Raw genomic sequence first — 17935 nt, 5'->3', positions numbered from 1 at the left:
CATCGATATACTGTCGCAGGTATAGATTCTATTTTGCTCTGAGTGCACATATCCTGTGCATGGTAATTTAGCACTGGGTTCTAGGTCAATACCACAATCATAGGGTCAGTGCAGTGGAAATACCTCTGCTTTCCCTTTGTCAAACACATCAGTATACCACCTCCACCTCACCGATACTGTTCTGATATGCAGCGCCTTACTCTAAAAATGTAGCGGGTCCCAACATGTTATGTAGATGCCCCAAGCACTGTTTTGCATCAAAAGACAGGTTGCATTTTACCCAATTAGTTGTAGGGTTATGTGTCACAAACAAAGGCATGCCTAAAATTAGACCAAATTGGGGGGCTGCTATTCAATCAAATGTTAACATCTCCTCATGTACAGGAAAGCAAAGCAGTTGCAGTGGTTAGGTTTGAGTAGTTAACAGACTCGATGTCAACATAGATCCATCCACTGACTGTACAGGTTCAGTGGCCTCTGTGGGGGGCTGCTATTCAATCAAATGTTAACACCTCTGCATGTACAGGCAAGCAAAGTATTTGCAGTGGTTAGGTATGAGTAGTTAACAGACTTGATATCAACATAGATCTGTCCACTGACTGTACTGGTTCAGTGACTCCTGTGGGTTGTGTTGGTAGCCCTGGTTTGTTTGCCAACATGTTGTGTATGAAATTACCAATGCCTCCAGAATCGACCGTGGCAATTACGGTTCTTTTCATCAAGGAAAAGAATAGTGTCACCAGTACAAATTAATGTGGGGTCTTGTTTTGCACAGTTTTAGCCATGGTGTGTGGGAACTTGCTCTGTGGTTGGCTCGGCCAGACCGTTCCTTCTGTTGTCAAGCCTGGTCTTTTCTTGTCTCAGTCTTTCTTTTGTTGGGACCACCCCCGCACTGTGGTGTGTTTGGACAATTCTGAATGTAATGACCAGCCTTGCCACAGTACAGAAATTGTTCTTAAATATTTGTTCTTTTTCATCTGAGGTCAAGGGCCCCAAAATGTTTCCCATTTCTATTTCTATTTATACTTATTATACATAAACTAGCCCTCAGGCATCAGGGTGCAAAAAAGGAGACCATACATCAGGGAAGCCATAGATCCATCATTTACGAGCCAGAGTGTATCAGCTGAACTATTATGTCTTCAGAGATTTCTTGAACAGTTCTAATGACTCACATTGTTTTAAATCATCAGGAAGCAGGGCATTCCACAGGATTGTGACTCTAACTTGGAGAGCCTGTTGGCTAGTCAGAGCCAAGTTGACTCTTGCAATCTTTACTAAGTTCAGGCTATTACCTGTTGGGTGCCCAGGTGAGTTGTTCTGCCAGATACTCTGGCCTTTCCTCATAGATGCATGTATGTACCAATGTTAGAGAACAAAATGCTATTATTGTCTTTACTGATAGCCAATGAAGCACTTTCCTGTCTTGGGTAATATGATCTCTCTGCCTCAAACCTGTTACTTATTTAACTGCGTTATTTCAAATGAATTGGAGTTTGTTCAGTGCCCCTTTTCCCGTTTCCAGCAATGATGTATCACAGTAGACAATTTGGCACCAACTATGGCCCTTGCAATGCTGGCACAATTCTGATTGGATAGAAATGTGCATATTTGTTTTTAGAGCCTAATATAGTAGGCTGAGGTAGAACTAATATAATTTACCTGCGCCACCATACTCATTGTTAGATCAAAAAACACTCCTAGATGTTTACTTTGCGCAGTATAGGTATGGCACAACCTGCAATAGTCAAATTACTATGCTCATTGCCAAGATGTTTCAGCCTGGCATCCGTCCCTGTGATCATCAATTCAGTTTTGGAATTGTTCAGCACCATACCATTTTTACGCATCTAATATTGGAAGATTAACTGTATTGATGACCTAAGTATCTTTTTTTATAATCCCCTGTCAAGGGGATAAGACACTGAGCATCGCTCGCGTTACTCATATGAATTATCTACATGAAATCCATGAGCTCAAACAGTGTTAGTGGATGAATATTATAGTGGGATGGGGGCAAACATGATCCCTGAGGCACTCCACATGGCGTCACCATGGAATATGCTGGGGCATTGCTACTATAAACTCTGGATGTCCAATAAAACAGAAATGACTTGATCCATGCCGTCGCTGGATCTGTGGATAATACAAGCCGTTTAATCAAGATGTCATGGTCCACCAGAGCAAAGGGGGCCGATAGATCTGATTGCATCAGCATCACCATTTGTCCTTTATTCATAAGATGCAGGATATTATCCTTAAAGTCCAAAAGTGCCGTTTCTGTGCCAGGTGCTGACATGAATCCAGATGCTTACTTCAGATCTTCTTTGCAGTCAGCAGATCCTGTTACTGCAAGTATGCTATTCTATCCAAGAATTTAAGTAAAAACAGCCGGTTAGTAATTGGTCGATAATTTGCTGTATTCACAAGATCCATTGAAGACTTTGTCAACAATGGCAGCACCTATAATTGTTTCACACTATCTGGCACCAGACTTTCAGCAAACGATTTATTAACAAACTTAGAAATGGCAGGAATAAGAACAGATGCACATGATTTCACTACCATAGCTGGACAAACATCTCCTTTACAGGGTGTGGGTTTCAATCGGGCCACAATGTTTCTGACCTCTTCTTCAGAAAATGGTCTGAAAGTAAACAATTCCTCGAAGTTACCTGCCCCAAAGTCCTTTAGGACTTCATCGGAGGAAGGTAGCATGTTGTTAATTCCTTTTATCATCTGTATTTTACCAATGTCATCACACATTTTCTGCAGTTTATTGGCTATAGTATTTTGAACAAATGTACACCAAGCTTTATTCTTCATGATGTTATTTTCTGCCCCCAGTGGTATCTCCAATTTTCTAAGCACCTTAAAAAGCACCCTTGTGTTATTCCCAGCCTTACTGATCCTGGCTTCATATTCTATTTTTTAAAACTTTTGCCTCCAATATGACCATTTTAGCCACTCGGGCATACTCTTCTCTATTCAACATGGATTTAAGTTTTAGCCACTTATTATAGGCTTTTCGCTTTCTAGCCTTTAGTTTATGGATCTTGGGTGAGTGACATGATTTTGATGTCATTTTCACTGTGTTACAAGATTTTAAGGGGGCAATATGATCCACTGTTGTAGCTAACGTATCCTGATATACTTGCGCTAGTGCCTCTACAGACTCCCAATTATCCAATGGATCTGTTAATGGGGTAAGGTATGGGTTAAGCACATCTATTGACAGTTTATGCATCTTCTAAGTGACAATCATCATCCTCTCCATTTTTTCGGGTGCATAGGTTCCTCTTCTGATTGGTGTGTTCTATACTGCTTGCCTTAAACCAAACGGATGAACAAAACAATTTACAGGGGTTCATTACAAGGTTAAAGGTAGCCATTCCATTATTAGCGGTATGGCTACCCCTTTACTGGGTACCGGGTCCGGGTTTCTTAAATGAAGAATTACCGGGCCATTCCAACCTTGGAGGAACCGGTAATGCCTAATTTAAGGAACCCAGACTCGGTACCTCCCCATTCCCATTCTAGCCCCCACAGGGCTCAATGGGAATTGGGACGGTGCTAACAACGGGCCCGTTAATAATGGGCCCATTGTTAGCACCCTGGTCTGCTTGCGGGACCCGCTAAGTGCGTCTGGTAAAACCAGGCGCCTTTACCAGGTCCCGCAAGCAAACCTCGTAATGCGGCAGTAGGGTTTTAATTCGGCCGGCAGCTCTACCGGCCCCGTTAAACCCCTACCGCCAACCTTGTAATGACCCCCACAGTCTATTTTTTTCTCCCTTCCTTTCATTCATCCTATGATTTAATCGCAAGCCAAACAATTAATGCGATACAGATAGTTGGTCGGGTTCCACTTCGGCTATCACGTCTTTTATATCCTCTTTGAGCCCTAGATAGAATAAAACCGCTTGCTATGTTTCTGGCAAATCATTTTCCACTATTAGTCTATTGAACTTTTTTACTCAAGTGACTAACTCTCTTGATCCCTGTCATAAAGCCAGTAGTTCCTTATCTTGTGCCAAAGACTCCTTCCTACAATCAAACCATCTACCAAACTCCATAGTGAACAAATCCCAATCATACAGCTATGAGTCATCCTTTTGAACTAAGGGTATTGCCCAGGCAGCTTCCTCACAGAGAGATTTCAGGTGACAAATGTTGTCTTGGCCTGTGTTGATTCGTAAGCAGAAGGTTTACACAACAATGCAATTGGCTTGATTCAAGAAGGCAATGTATTGCAGAGGATCTTCTGCAAATTGTTCTGGATAGGCCAAGGGAATGCTTAATGGCTACTTGACCCTTATACTAGTAGGTCTTCCAGCCAGTGCGTGTGGTGGTCGGAGCAAATGGGGGTCCCTGTAATGGTGTGCCTTGGGTGACTAAACCATTAACCTGAGTTTTTAGTGCTATTGTTTCCTGTCTAGTGTTGGCTAGTTTAACCTGTATATCTTGAATTGCCTTCAGGACTTCAGCTAAAGGTGGAGAGGGTGATTGCATTTGGCTTGAGTGGTGTTACTTTCAAATTCTGGGGGCTGAATATTATATCAAGCCCGGAGGGCACTATCCACACCCACTCCCTAACCACAGAATCCAAATGGAGTACGAACCTCCCACCTTGGTTGACACGGGTTCCTGAACTGTCGATAACAGATCAATGTGAGGCAGACAATCGGGGTCAGAGGATTAGAGAGAGGATGTGGATAGGTAAGGGGAGCAGAAACACTGGAAATAGGATTAGGGATGCTTCATTAGATGGGACAGGGGAGTAAGGGTAAACAAACTCTCCATGATAGCCTGGGGTGCGGATTCCTTCTCACCATCTGTACCATATAACCACTCATGATTGTGCACCATAGAACCACTCATGGTTGTGCACCATAGAACCACTCATGATTGTGCACCATAGAACCACTCATGATTGTGCACCATAGAACCACTCTTGAATCCTGTCCTGTCTGTATTCTCTTAAATTCAAACATCACTTTAGATTATATAAATGCTGTGTTGAGCGTTTCCTGAATAGTGCACAGGTGTCTGCCAGCATTGATACTATAAACAAGACAAACACGTTAACTATTTCACTCAGCGACATGCAATGGCAGCTACATAGATGCTGAGTGTTCAACCACATCGACAAAACGCAAGCACATAGAATGCTGACACATAGACAAAGGTAAGCCCATGGAATGCTAACATACAATGGAACTTGTAATGCTGAGGAATCATAGACAAAACAAGCATGTGTCCTCATAGCTTGGAATGCTAAGCTTTTCAGCTAAGCGGTAGACGAGCGGTAACATGCAGAATGTGAGTATTCAGCTATGTAGACAAACTCTCACAAGTGTATTCCTGGCATGAAATGCTGAACTCTTTTGAGGCATAACATACGCTGGAAACATGTATTTATAGTGTGAGAGCGCTAATCCACATACTAATGAGAGCCGACGAAATTCTATTCATTGGGCCAAAACATGGTGACTACACTCTGTTAAACTCACAGAGCAACACACATTGGCTATTCATTTTAGGCACAGGGAACCTAAGGTCTCCCCGAGTGTGCTGAATCACAGTGCAGAAGTCAAGAGCTTGTCCATTCCAAGAGCTCTTCTGAGCGAAACGAGCAAAGTGAGCGAGGCGGAATGCACAACCTCTGCGCTTGCCTTTAGAACGGACGCTGAACGCTGAGCTACCACTTCCGAGCCCGTCGTGTGAACAGCAATAATCAGTACTCGGGCAGGGGCAGAGTTTAGGAAGATGGCACAGCAGCACGAACGCACAGCACACTGCCGCAGGAAATCATGGACAATGTGGTCCAGTGCCCCAGAACGATGCACTTCCTGGGCTCATTAGCCCGTTTCTGATGTAAACATTGTTGAGGGAATTTTCCTAAATACTCTGTGATACCCTAAGAACTCATGGTCCCAAAGACTGCAATTGTAAATTAAAGATCTCAGGCTGTGTGAGTGCCATTGTCAGTAAAAGTAAATTAACCTTCTTTTCCTGGACGAAATGACAGGGCGGTTGATGGTGTTTATGGTGCCTGAGTCGGCAATTAGCAAATGATTTTGAGAAAGTTATTATTAAAATATTGTTAACTGGCACAACATTTTGAACACACATATATGCATCATTTCGTGAATTTGAATCCAAAGCAGTTATTGAGGTGTATCCATGCAATTTAATGCCTGAACTGTGTATAATAACAATGTGAACCTTGCTTTTTTCTGTAGTCTTGATTTAAACACGGACTCACATATTCAAATGTGGTTGGTGTTTCCTTAGAATAAGTAAAGCCTGTCAATATATTGGAATATGAAACCTTTTATGAAAATGTGGTGCCTATTATCTGTTAAATGAAGCTTTTCTCTGACCATATATCCTCCTTCTTAATATCGGGTGGATGAATCATTAATAACCAAACACACATTGTCATGTTTGCTTGTATGATATAATAGCATATTTTCTTCTTTGGACACACACAAGCTGAAATTCACTGCAGTCCATTACTTGGTTCAGAAGATCTTGAACTTGTCTTGCAGAAAGTCATATTTCTGCATTAATCCCTTTTTATATAGCCAGATCTTTCTTTATTATGTCAATTGTCAACTGCTGGTGCTGCAGTAACAATTGTCACAAGATTTATTTTAAAAACAAGTCTGCCCTATGCTGTCATGCATCCATGGAAAGTCTGGGATCATTGGCGGTGCCATTAGGATGTTCCATCACGTTTCTACCGGTTACACGTTACCAGTCTAGTTGTTGTTTCCAAGATGGCCGCCGCCTGTCAGATTAAACACTCACAAGGGCTGAGGCTTGGTGCATTGCACCTCGTATTCTCTGTGCACTACGCTTCTGTCGCTGAACCTCATTTCAGCTGCTCTGCCCGTTTGTATTGAGCTCTCTCTAGTGCTTTCTTGCCCTCCTACTCTGAGGACCGGCACTTTGATCTTTCAATCATTCTTTCTTGTTTTCGATTCCTCCCTTCGCTTTGCGGTCTTCCCGCTCTCCTTTTCTTTCCCTTTGCTTACTTCATTTCTATCCGAGTCTACTCTACCGTATGTTTCTTCTTGTTCTGTCGGGTCTCTTCCGATTTGTTATTCTTACCTGCTAGGTCTTTCCTTGCGGCCCGTTTGCTTGGAGAATTCGCTCCTCTCTTCTCAAGGCTGCATACTTCCACCGGCAGAACTCATCTGTACACCGGTACTCCACTCACCACCAGCAACCTTGCAGTACGATTGTGCTCACCTGCTTTAAGATATCCTTCCAGGATACGTCCGGAGATCACCATCCTCATCACGCCTGCTTAAGAATCTCCACAGCAAGACATTTCCACCATTGTGGGACTTTCAGGGTTTTTCAGCCAGGAGGCTTTTCCCTGTTTAAAGAGGCTCGCTCCGGGGGAGTCCAGGCTTTTGGGGACCAACCTATCGACAGCGTGGCATGCTACAGAAGAAAGAGAAGAAAGGAAGCATCCACCTGAAGACATCTTGCAAAAGGAAGAAGGATCTGGAGTACAGCTCCACGAAAGATAAAGGCGAGGAGGAAGGGAGGGAAGTTTCCTCGGATTCTGACATATGCATAGTATTTGTAAGTGATTTTGATCACATCAGATATAAAGACTTTTAAAGAAAGTCTCACAAAGATGAATAATGTTTTATAAATGGAGATTATGACACCAAAGCACTAACATTAAAAACTGAATACTCTGCCCACATTGCCTTACACTATTAAGAACTCCTCTCTGACCAATATGCTATCACCTTACTCTCCATCTTGCTCTTCATCTGAAGTCTAGTCATATACACAGCACTATAAGTTTTAGTATCTCATGCTTAAACTCTGCAGGGTCTGTTGTCCTTGGCACAGGAATTCTGAATAGTTCTGAATGAAATTCTAAAATGAAACCTGGTAGGATTTGCAAAGAAAAGGTGTTGAATAGATAGTTTTCCAGTAGCATGGTCGCCAATTGCACCATGGCTTTTCTCCTGATTAGTGAGAGTTGTGTCCACTACAGCTCCTATATAACTTTCATAAGCTAATTCCATAAACTCTAAATGTTTTTTACAAGGGCCATGATGTCCATGACTAGCTTCACCCCTTTGGCATCAAATGTTGTGTTGAACGGTTAAGTGGTACCTAGCTCATTTTTGGAAATCTGCATCTCTGTCTGTAAGGGTGGGAGCTGTTTTGTCCCAATTGACATTGTACCCAAAGAAGTTGATCAATCCTGTGGCTGTTTCCAGGGCTCACAGGATCTCTCTTGTGGGGTCCCATAGGGTAAATAATACATCCTCCAAACAAAGGAGAAACACATATTTTGACATTCTAAGTTCACCCTCTGAGTCCATGGTGTAGCATGGCAGATATTTCACCATGACCACAAAGAGGATAGAGACAATACAGAATCCTTGTGTTATCCCCATTCTGAGTTGAAAGATTACAATACCACCTGTCCCAAGGTAACCATGGCTGTTGGTTTGCCACAGAGAGGTTCTGAGTGTTTGAAAAAGCGTTGTTAGTTGCTCAATCACTTCCAAGATCTCAACATGTTCTGCCTTTTAATCATTGAAATAATGGCTAAGATGCTCTCCTAGTTGGGTACCTCCCAGATTAAGTTAATAACCTTCCTCACATGATGAGATGACATTCTTTGATTGACAAGCTGCACCTGATCTGTGTGACTCAATTGTTGCATGGACACTTTCACCAGACTAGATACGGTCGTAGTTAAGATTGTATGGTCCATAACCCTAGAAGTGCTACGGGCTGATTACATTAGCCCTGTGTAAAAGTGACAGTGCTCAGGCCTGGAACTACACGTGTCAATGGTAGGGGAATTCTGCTGTCTCTCTGTCTAAGAAAATCCCTGCTGTTTGCCATTATAAGTAAGACCACCCCATCCCAATGTACACAATACGTCAGGGTGGGGCTTTCATATTTTATTTTTTAAGACCTCCCATGTGGGCTGCATGTTGCGTGAAAGGAGAGCATATCTGCTGAAAGGATAGTCTAATTTCTCCAAAGAGGAACTTGGTAAAGTCCATTTTAACTTTGTTCTGCTCCTAAATACAGTATTTTGTAAAGCTGAACTAAGTATTTGGGAAATACCCAGCCAAATTATTGATGGCATAGAGTTGTTACAAGTTAAGGTGGGTCTTACAGTGGTATCAACTCTTAACCTTCTTTTAATTTACAGGCCCCCTACTCTCATGGAGGATTTCATATCAGCTTTATCAAATTAGTTGCTGTCTATACTTAAGCCGAATTCTAGATTTGTATTATTGCGTATTTTTAACTTTTGGCTGGGCCATCCCGAGCATGCTTTGGCTGCGGATTTAGAACTGGCTCTCTCAGATCTGGTTTTTGAACAAAAAGTTTGTGAACCCACGCACAATCTCGGTCATACTCTTGATTCGATTATTACTTCTAATATTATAAGTAAGGACTTCCATGCTCTTGGTCTGATAATGCATTTGTGCATTTTGTGGGATGTTTTAACCCACTCTGCTCTGCCCTGCGGCATCACTGTGTGCTGGTGGCACCAGAATCAGCAAAATGGCTGCGAAAACCCCATGTGCGCCAAAACCTAAGGAAATTGCGCTCCACCAAGCACAAAAAGATGGCTGCCAAATCTACATTGCCTGTGTCAGTGGTGGAACAGAGACCTCACTGCTGAAACATGCCACTGGGCTGCCCACCAAGTAAAAATGGAAACTGCATGAAAGGCAGTGCTTTACTGAAGAAAACCCAGAAATTGTTCTTAAATCTCTTTTTCTTGGTTGCTGAAAATACAAAATACCGGTCCAAAACACCACAAAACATCCAATATCTTTGCTGTGTGTTACCCGTCACCTCCTTTAAGAAATCATTATGAACCTACAATGTCATGATATCCAGAACTGCATTGTTAGACTCATTTTTGAACTGCCTGAACTTACTACCTCATCCCTATTATTCCTTCTGTACTAGTAGAGTCAAACCGATCTTTGCACTGATATATATTTCATCTGAAGAAAGCGAGCGCTCCTGCAGGCAAAAAACTTCCAGAGATGTCCTGGGCTGGTGGCTGTGCTGTCGTGTAGTCCATCCCTAGTGTCAAGAAATCCTATTTGTCTTTTTAAAAGCGCATCCTTGTTTTACAATTTGCCTCTATCTGAAAAAAACGACCTCCACGAAAACGCCCATAACTTCTTCAATTTTCATGATAGAAATTTAAGTGTTTGATTGTAGATAACATCCTAATCTTTCCAGAGAGCCCAGAACCGCATCTCAAATCCTTATATTCTCCCGCGATCGAATTTACCACACGTGGAAAAGTTTGCGCAAATTTTTCGTTTTACCAAAATCTATAACTTGTAAAATAGTTTTTCATTGCACCCGACCTCAAATTTAAGTTTCTCCGTTGCTCATTACTCTCAAATCATTGCTAGTGTTGTCTGCAACCATACAAAGCGGCTCCCATTAGTATTTTAACAATTTCAGTGACTTAAGCCCATATTTAGTGTTTTACCTATTCATTCCAAGCCAACTTTAAAACCATTTTTGACAGTTTGCCAATTATTTCTGTTTCTCTCTTCTATTTGCTGGGGGCACATTGGGGATTGATATATTTGCTTAACTTCTGCATTCCTGAAACCTGTGTTCTCTCCTCCTATATCTCTACATTGTATATTGAGGGGATTGAGGGGTGTGCAGGGGGAAAGAGTAACCACATTGCTATTGATTTGAACAAACCCACAAAAGTATTATTGCTGTGTTGTATTATTTTTGCTCCTTATTACTCCTTATGATTAAAGAGACTGTTTAGTGTGACATCACCCCATTGGTGATTATTGTATCCCCATTAAAAACAGTGTGATGATATTGTGAATATATATATGTATATATATATATATATATATATATATATATATATATATATTCAGTAAAAAAACTTTGTTAAATGGATGTTATGGTTAATTTGCGCTACTAAAAACCTATGAAATTCAGTGAAAAAACATTGTTAAAGGGACGTTATAGTTCAAAGTAAAACCGAAAAACCCCTGAAATTCGGCAGTTATGGTAAGATAAGCAACCATAACTCGCGCCGCCACCGTGCACTGCTAACACTAACACCCAGTAGTAGGTTGATTGCCTCTACTTCATCCTCCGTTCCTGATCCTGTCACCACAAGGAACACCTCTGTGGGACAGCATCTTCCTCAAGCTGCCTCACAGGCCATACAGAATTCCGATGACCCTTACGTTTCGAGAGTCACAGTTGTATGTGTGTACTGTGACACAGTACTCTGCAGGGGGGAATGACTTTGGAGTGCTTTTGAGATGATCGTCTCAGAGCACCAGAAGACCTGCTCACTACCCAAATAAAACACACTCTACATCTTCCTCTCTCAGCTCGCCCTTTCTTATCCCTGTGGTTGGTGTTACCCTCCTTTCCCTCCTCTCCTAGTGTGTCGTGTATTAAAAAGAACAAAAAAAATACAAAATAACAAAAATCAAAAAAAAAAAATAAGGCTCTTTTCAGAGCCGCCTTTCACAGTTAAAAAATAGAAGTGAAGATACATAAAGCATAGCCATTTCCATTTCGTGAAAGTCCGCGGACGGTCCACGAACAGAAAAACAATTGCATTGCTACCCTATTGAAACCAATGCATGTTTCTCTAACAGGAAGTGGTGGCTCTGAAAAGAGCCTTTGGGAGGTGTTTGAATGTAAAACATTTTAACTACGTAAAACGTACTTCAAAACGAATGCTGTATTTCTAAAAAAGGTTGCAATGCATTTTGTACATTTCTCAGAAAAATCTGATTGCCAGCATAAGTAAGATAGACTCCATCTTTGCGAAAAATGTATGTACTACGAAACAAAATATTTTCATTGTTAAAAGAGTACATGCCAAAATCACTTAGGAAGGCACAAACAGCCTTATTAACATTACGCCTTGCTTTCTCCATTTGTGGACCACATGAGAAAGAACGAAGCCACACTTGTCTCTGCGCAATCCGTGAAAAAATTATTTTAGAGTTTGGAAACATGTCCATTATCTTCTGAAGTCCTTCTTTCATTGCAAATTGCAAAGAAATTCCAGACACATGTCCTAAACTGTTCCCTCCACAATGAATTACAATTATGTCTGGATGTTCCTCTATCTTCAAAGTTGCACATAGAGGTAGCAAGTCCAACCACTTCATTCCATGCACTCCATGCTAGTGCACTTCCACATGTGGGAATCCAAGATCTATAGATACTCCACAGCTTTCTGCATGCACCATCAACCAATGAATCCACGAGTCTCCCAAAATCCATACAATCGGTGTTTTGAAACACTCAGCCATAGCTATCTGTTCTTCTCTCTGCAAAAACAATATCTGAGAAAACCTCTCCTAGCACAACACACTCACTAAGCTTTACTGACCAATCCCTTGCTTCATCCAATCTCATTTCCATACCTCCCCTCCCCAAATTCCCCGGATGTAATACGCGGTGTCCTAGAACTACCGCCATGTCCGCGAACGTATCGTAACATGTACAGCCCTTCTACCATTTTGATTTCACTCTCTGTGCCATTCCCTCATTGGATGTAGCTAAGCAATCACATGACCATCCACCAATCAAATCCAATAACTCTACATGTAACTGCATCATCATAGAGCAGCACTACAAATGTACAGTGTATCTCTCGGAGTACAAGTCTCATACCATTGACAACCTCGATCTACGAGAAATACTATACAAATCTCCAATATTTCTACTTGCAGCTTGGCCCATATCCATACATGAACAGAAAGTACAGGTATGCATATTTTCTACACAGTACATGAACACATTTTCTAACCGACTTTTACCTTCTATAATCTGAAAAATGAATGGAGGATCATTGTTTCATTGTCCTAAAATGACCTGTCACTTACAAACCTTTATATCGTTTAATTTCTTCATACACACACACACACATGCAAATACTATTAAACTAAAATTTTCGAAATAAAATATATACACTACATATAATCACACAAAATAACATACACACTCTATGATCAAATCTCAAACAATAATATTTGTACAAACACATAATTGGTTTTAATTTTTTTCGTTTATATAAGTACTTACATACATATATATAGGACAAGCAGACTATGACATTCACTCACTGTTACGTGCAAAAACAGGCTATGACAATGACTCACTATTACGTGGAAAAGCTTAGTTACAAGAATAGTGGTATACGTTGGTAGATTATGAATTCCACAAACCATAGTAAAGATATTTTCTTTCCTACTCTTAGTCATGATATAGTTTTAATGGTTTTCAGGAAGACGCTGAGCATTTCAATTTTAAAAAAATCTATGTCTAAAATGAAAACAGTGCCATATAGCAACCAAATTACTAATTTCTTTCTTTTACAATTGCAGTGAAGCCCATTCTCCTGAATATTAGCAGCTGATTTTGATTTACAAAGAACAACTAAGAAGCAAACTACTCATTTTTGAAAAAAAAGTAAGTAGATTGTTACCATAATATTTGATTTATAACTCACACGCACTGTACGGTGCATTGATGGTATTTCTGTGCCTAAAATAGAGATTCTGCACCATTCTGACCAAAAATCCCCCGCGACTTAAACAGTGATCTCCTGTCAGAATGGCCCTCAAATTCCTATTTTTCGGCACACAAATTACCCAACTCAGCCGCTAGAATGTAGATGTTGTAGGACAAACAACTGTTTTAATTGTATAGTTTTACATATATTATTTATTCTTCTCCACACCACCGGCTTACTTTTTTCTGTCATCTGAACCCCAGCTTAGTAACACATTAATTGAAGAATACCCATCCCTGGTAGTTCACTTCCCAATTCACAATCACACACCATTACATACATCTTTATCATCTTACTCAAACAATCATGCACACAACACACATGCATTGCAGAAAACCCCAACCCATACCATCTGTATTTTTTTCAACAGACGCTACAGAATGCCCACCAAAAAGCAACTCTGTAGAAAGGGACGCAGAAGTAGAGCAAATGAAAAGAAAAGTCTCCAACATAAACACCCATCTATAGCAGAATTTGTAAAAAACGTTGAAACACAACAGCTAATACAGTCATGTTGTGAAACAGAAGAAGTTTCTAGTGCATAAACTTTGCCTCCTCTATCACAAAGTAAAACGACCCAAAAAACTATTAACAGAAAATCAACTACAAATAAAACGTCTTCTATAAATCTTGATATAGTACAAAGTAAGCATACCAAGAAAAGTTTATTAGCCGAAATGTTCCGTCACAAAGTCCTTCAAAATCTGATAAAAACAGGAGAGAAACCAAGTTCAACACTTCAAACCTGTCGTAGGACAGTAATCTTAGAAGCGTTGATAGACAGTGCAATTCTTCTCAAAAGAAACTTATTTATTGTTGTGTTAAAAAGAATTAAACCACTAACAACACTAATAACTAAACTTCAAAAAATACTTCTCAATAAACGAAATGTGAACAGAAATAACTTCTTAAATATCTGTGAAGGTGAATGGATTCACACTACAAGCACAGAACCATACTTTAATGAAGAAGCGTACAAACAAAAGCAAACAAATACAATTGCCATACATAGCAGTGGTCGAGGTTATGAAAAAGTTAATAATACCATAATGGAACAAGAAGTACTCCTTACAAAAATATGCCCTGGAAACTTAGATTTACCCCTCCATTCGACTGAATCAGAACATCTAATTTACACATGGCCATGCACGTCAATGTGTAACATTCCCCAAAAAATATTCCAATCTTTACGCCTATTCCTCAATCAATACGTGAAAAGCAAAGACAAAATCAAAATTAAAATACTGGAAAGTATGGATGCTTGTCCAGTACGCAAGCACACAGGACTGCAAGGACATTCGTTGGCCTGCATATTAGGAGCTACTTGCAAAACAACCTTCCATGATATCAAAAGGATATCAACACAACATGCAAGTATAAGAAATCTAGTTTATAAACTGTATTATGCAAAATGTCCTGCTTTAGCACTAGCCAATTTAAATAACATTCTTCTACATGGTACACCAAAAGACCTACTAGCAGAAATCGAGTATGTACAGAAAAGATATTTTGGAAATGAAACCCACTTACAAGATGAAATAGCTGTCAACCAACTTCGTAACAAATCTGCACATGGCAACCTTTCACTACACACATACAAAAAAGAAATACTAAAATTTCAAAGCACTTCAGCTGAAGTACCAAACCACGTGTGTGTATGTTGCCGCAGAACGTGTTATAAAAGTAACACAAAAACCATAGACCTTTCATACAAAATAGAAGACAATAAAGATTCTAAATGGTTTGAATTAGCTCTATACCTTATAGCAGAAAACAAATACGAAATAACTGACCCCATAATACTTTGCAGTTACTGCACTATCAAACTTGACAACAACCAAACTCCTTCACGTGCTACCTCAAATAACTTGGAATTACATCCACTACCAAAACTCCTTCAACAACTTAATTTATATGAGAGCATCATAATTCAAACAGTTCATCCATTTCAAGCAATAATACGCCTTCAACCAAAAACTGCAAAATTACCTCCCTCTGAATTAGTGAAAGGTATTTGTGGAAAAGTAGTGTATTTACCATTAGATCTAAAAAAAAAAGTGTAAACTCTAGGAGTGCAACGTCCAATGCAACAATCTTTAATTATCTTGGTAAATGGAGTACCTACAAAAGACAAAAAAAATTGGCAACAACTGGTAGATTTACATAAAGTTAGAGAAGCCCTGCAATATCTCAAAGAGAATAATGATTATTACAAAGAAATTAATATCGAAGAAAACTTGAAAGATACAACTGAAATAATTCAAGAGACACAAGAAACTGGTCAATTTGAGCTCCTAGATCCTGATACAATAGCAAACACTTTAGACCATTATACAATTCACCCATTGCACTCTAATGACACCATAGAAGATGCACTGGAAACGTACCAAATGCGTCAAACAAAAGGATCACCAATCAGCATATGGGAAAAAAGTATAGAAGCATATGCTTTTCCTCTACTCTTTCCTACTGGCAAAGGAGGAAGATACGATGATAGACCTGTTCAAATATCAGCATCAGAATATCGCTCATTACGAATGTATTCTGAAGATCCCAGATTTCGACAAAATGTGGAATACATATTCCACCTACTCTTAGAAAGTGAACTAGCAACTTTATGTTACGGAGTTGCACACATATTAAAATAAGGATCACACTTTCAAAATATGACAGCCACACAATTATTACAAAAAGTTCAACAAAAAGATGAGGTTTTACAGACAAATCTTACACATCTATTAGCAAATATGCGAGGTACTAAAGAGCACTGGTTTCGACGCCATGGAGATGTACGTTGTATGATCAGAAACCTTGGCCCATCCACTTGGTTTGTTACATTAAGTTGTGCAGAATATGCATGGGAAGATTTACATGCTATCCTACGCATATCAAACGAAAACAAAACAAACATAGATATACTAACACCTGGAGAACTTTGTTCTCAGGATCCTGTTAATGTTTCTAGATATTTTCACCATCGCTTCATTGCTATGCTACATTTTATTTGTAATAAAACTGTTCCTCCCCTTGGAGAAGTGCAACACTTCTTTTGGAGAAAAGAATACAAAGCCAGAGGAGCGCCACATGTCCACATGCTTTTATGGATTAAAGATGATCCTAAATTTGGTCAAGACAGTGATGCCACTGTTTTACAGTTTATTGAAAAATATGTCACTTGTGAAATTCCATCAGAATCCACAAATAGTGATCTTCATGCAAAAATCTTACAATTCCAAAGACACAAATGTGGCAAATATTGTCGTCGCAAATACAAAAACAAAGGGAAATACTACACCAAATGCCGATTTGGTTTCCCTAGACCAGTTACAAATACAGGTTAAGTGAACAACCTCATGTCTTCAGTTAGACATAGTGTTAAAGGTAAGTCACCTACAAATACATATTGCATAAAAGAAAAGAAGAAGAAAAATATATCAATGATTACAATGCAATCATTGCCCACTTGTGGAATGCAAACATAGATGTGCAGTACATTGCAGACAATTCTACTGCAGTTGCACGATATGTCACAGCATACTTAAACAAATCAGAAAAGACAGAGCTCCAAGACCTCTGGAATGACCTGTCATCAGATAAAACAGTGTCTCAGAAATTATACAGCTTGGGCATAAAAATGCTGTCCCATAGAGAAGTGGATCCTATGAAGCAGCTGATCGATTAACTGGCTCTGCATTGTATGGTAAATCTGCAAATATAGTATGGCTAAGTCTTGGTCCAGCTAAATCTAGAAAAAGAGTTCTAAAATCATACGAAGATATAGAAACAATAGCCAAACATGATCCCAACAGCCAAGACATTTTAAAAACAATTTATTGGACACATACTACCCAAACAGGAGTACCGCTTTGGAAAACATGTGTCTATACCACATAGCCCAAAACTAAACATACAAAAATAATATAAAACCTGATGAGCAAAACAGTAAATACAAAGTGACAAACTGTGATGGCAGCTTAGTAAAACTCACCAAACCAAATTTAATTAATCATATCAAATTGTCTTTAAAAACTCCTCAACATAAAGAAATATATTACATGTCCCTGTTACAACTCTTCAAACCATGGAAAAAAGAAGAAGAAATACTAGATACCTATGACTCACATGAAGACGCTTTCAAAGCCAATGAAAGCAGTATAACTGATGTAAACTTTGCACAGTACAAAACAATGTTGCACAATGAGCAGCAACACGAAGAGGAACTCCAGGCCCAACTAGATAAGGACACTCCTGACAGTAGTCAACCTTCTGTCACAGGAAGCCAAGAACCACTGGGAGAACCACTAATAACAAATGAGGCAGAATTAG

This window comes from Ambystoma mexicanum, chromosome 11 (genome assembly GCF_040938575.1).
Source record: "Ambystoma mexicanum isolate Mex_15411 chromosome 11, UKY_AmexF1_1, whole genome shotgun sequence".
NCBI lineage: Eukaryota > Metazoa > Chordata > Amphibia > Caudata > Ambystomatidae > Ambystoma > Ambystoma mexicanum.
Note: the sequence above shows the minus strand (reverse complement) of the source record.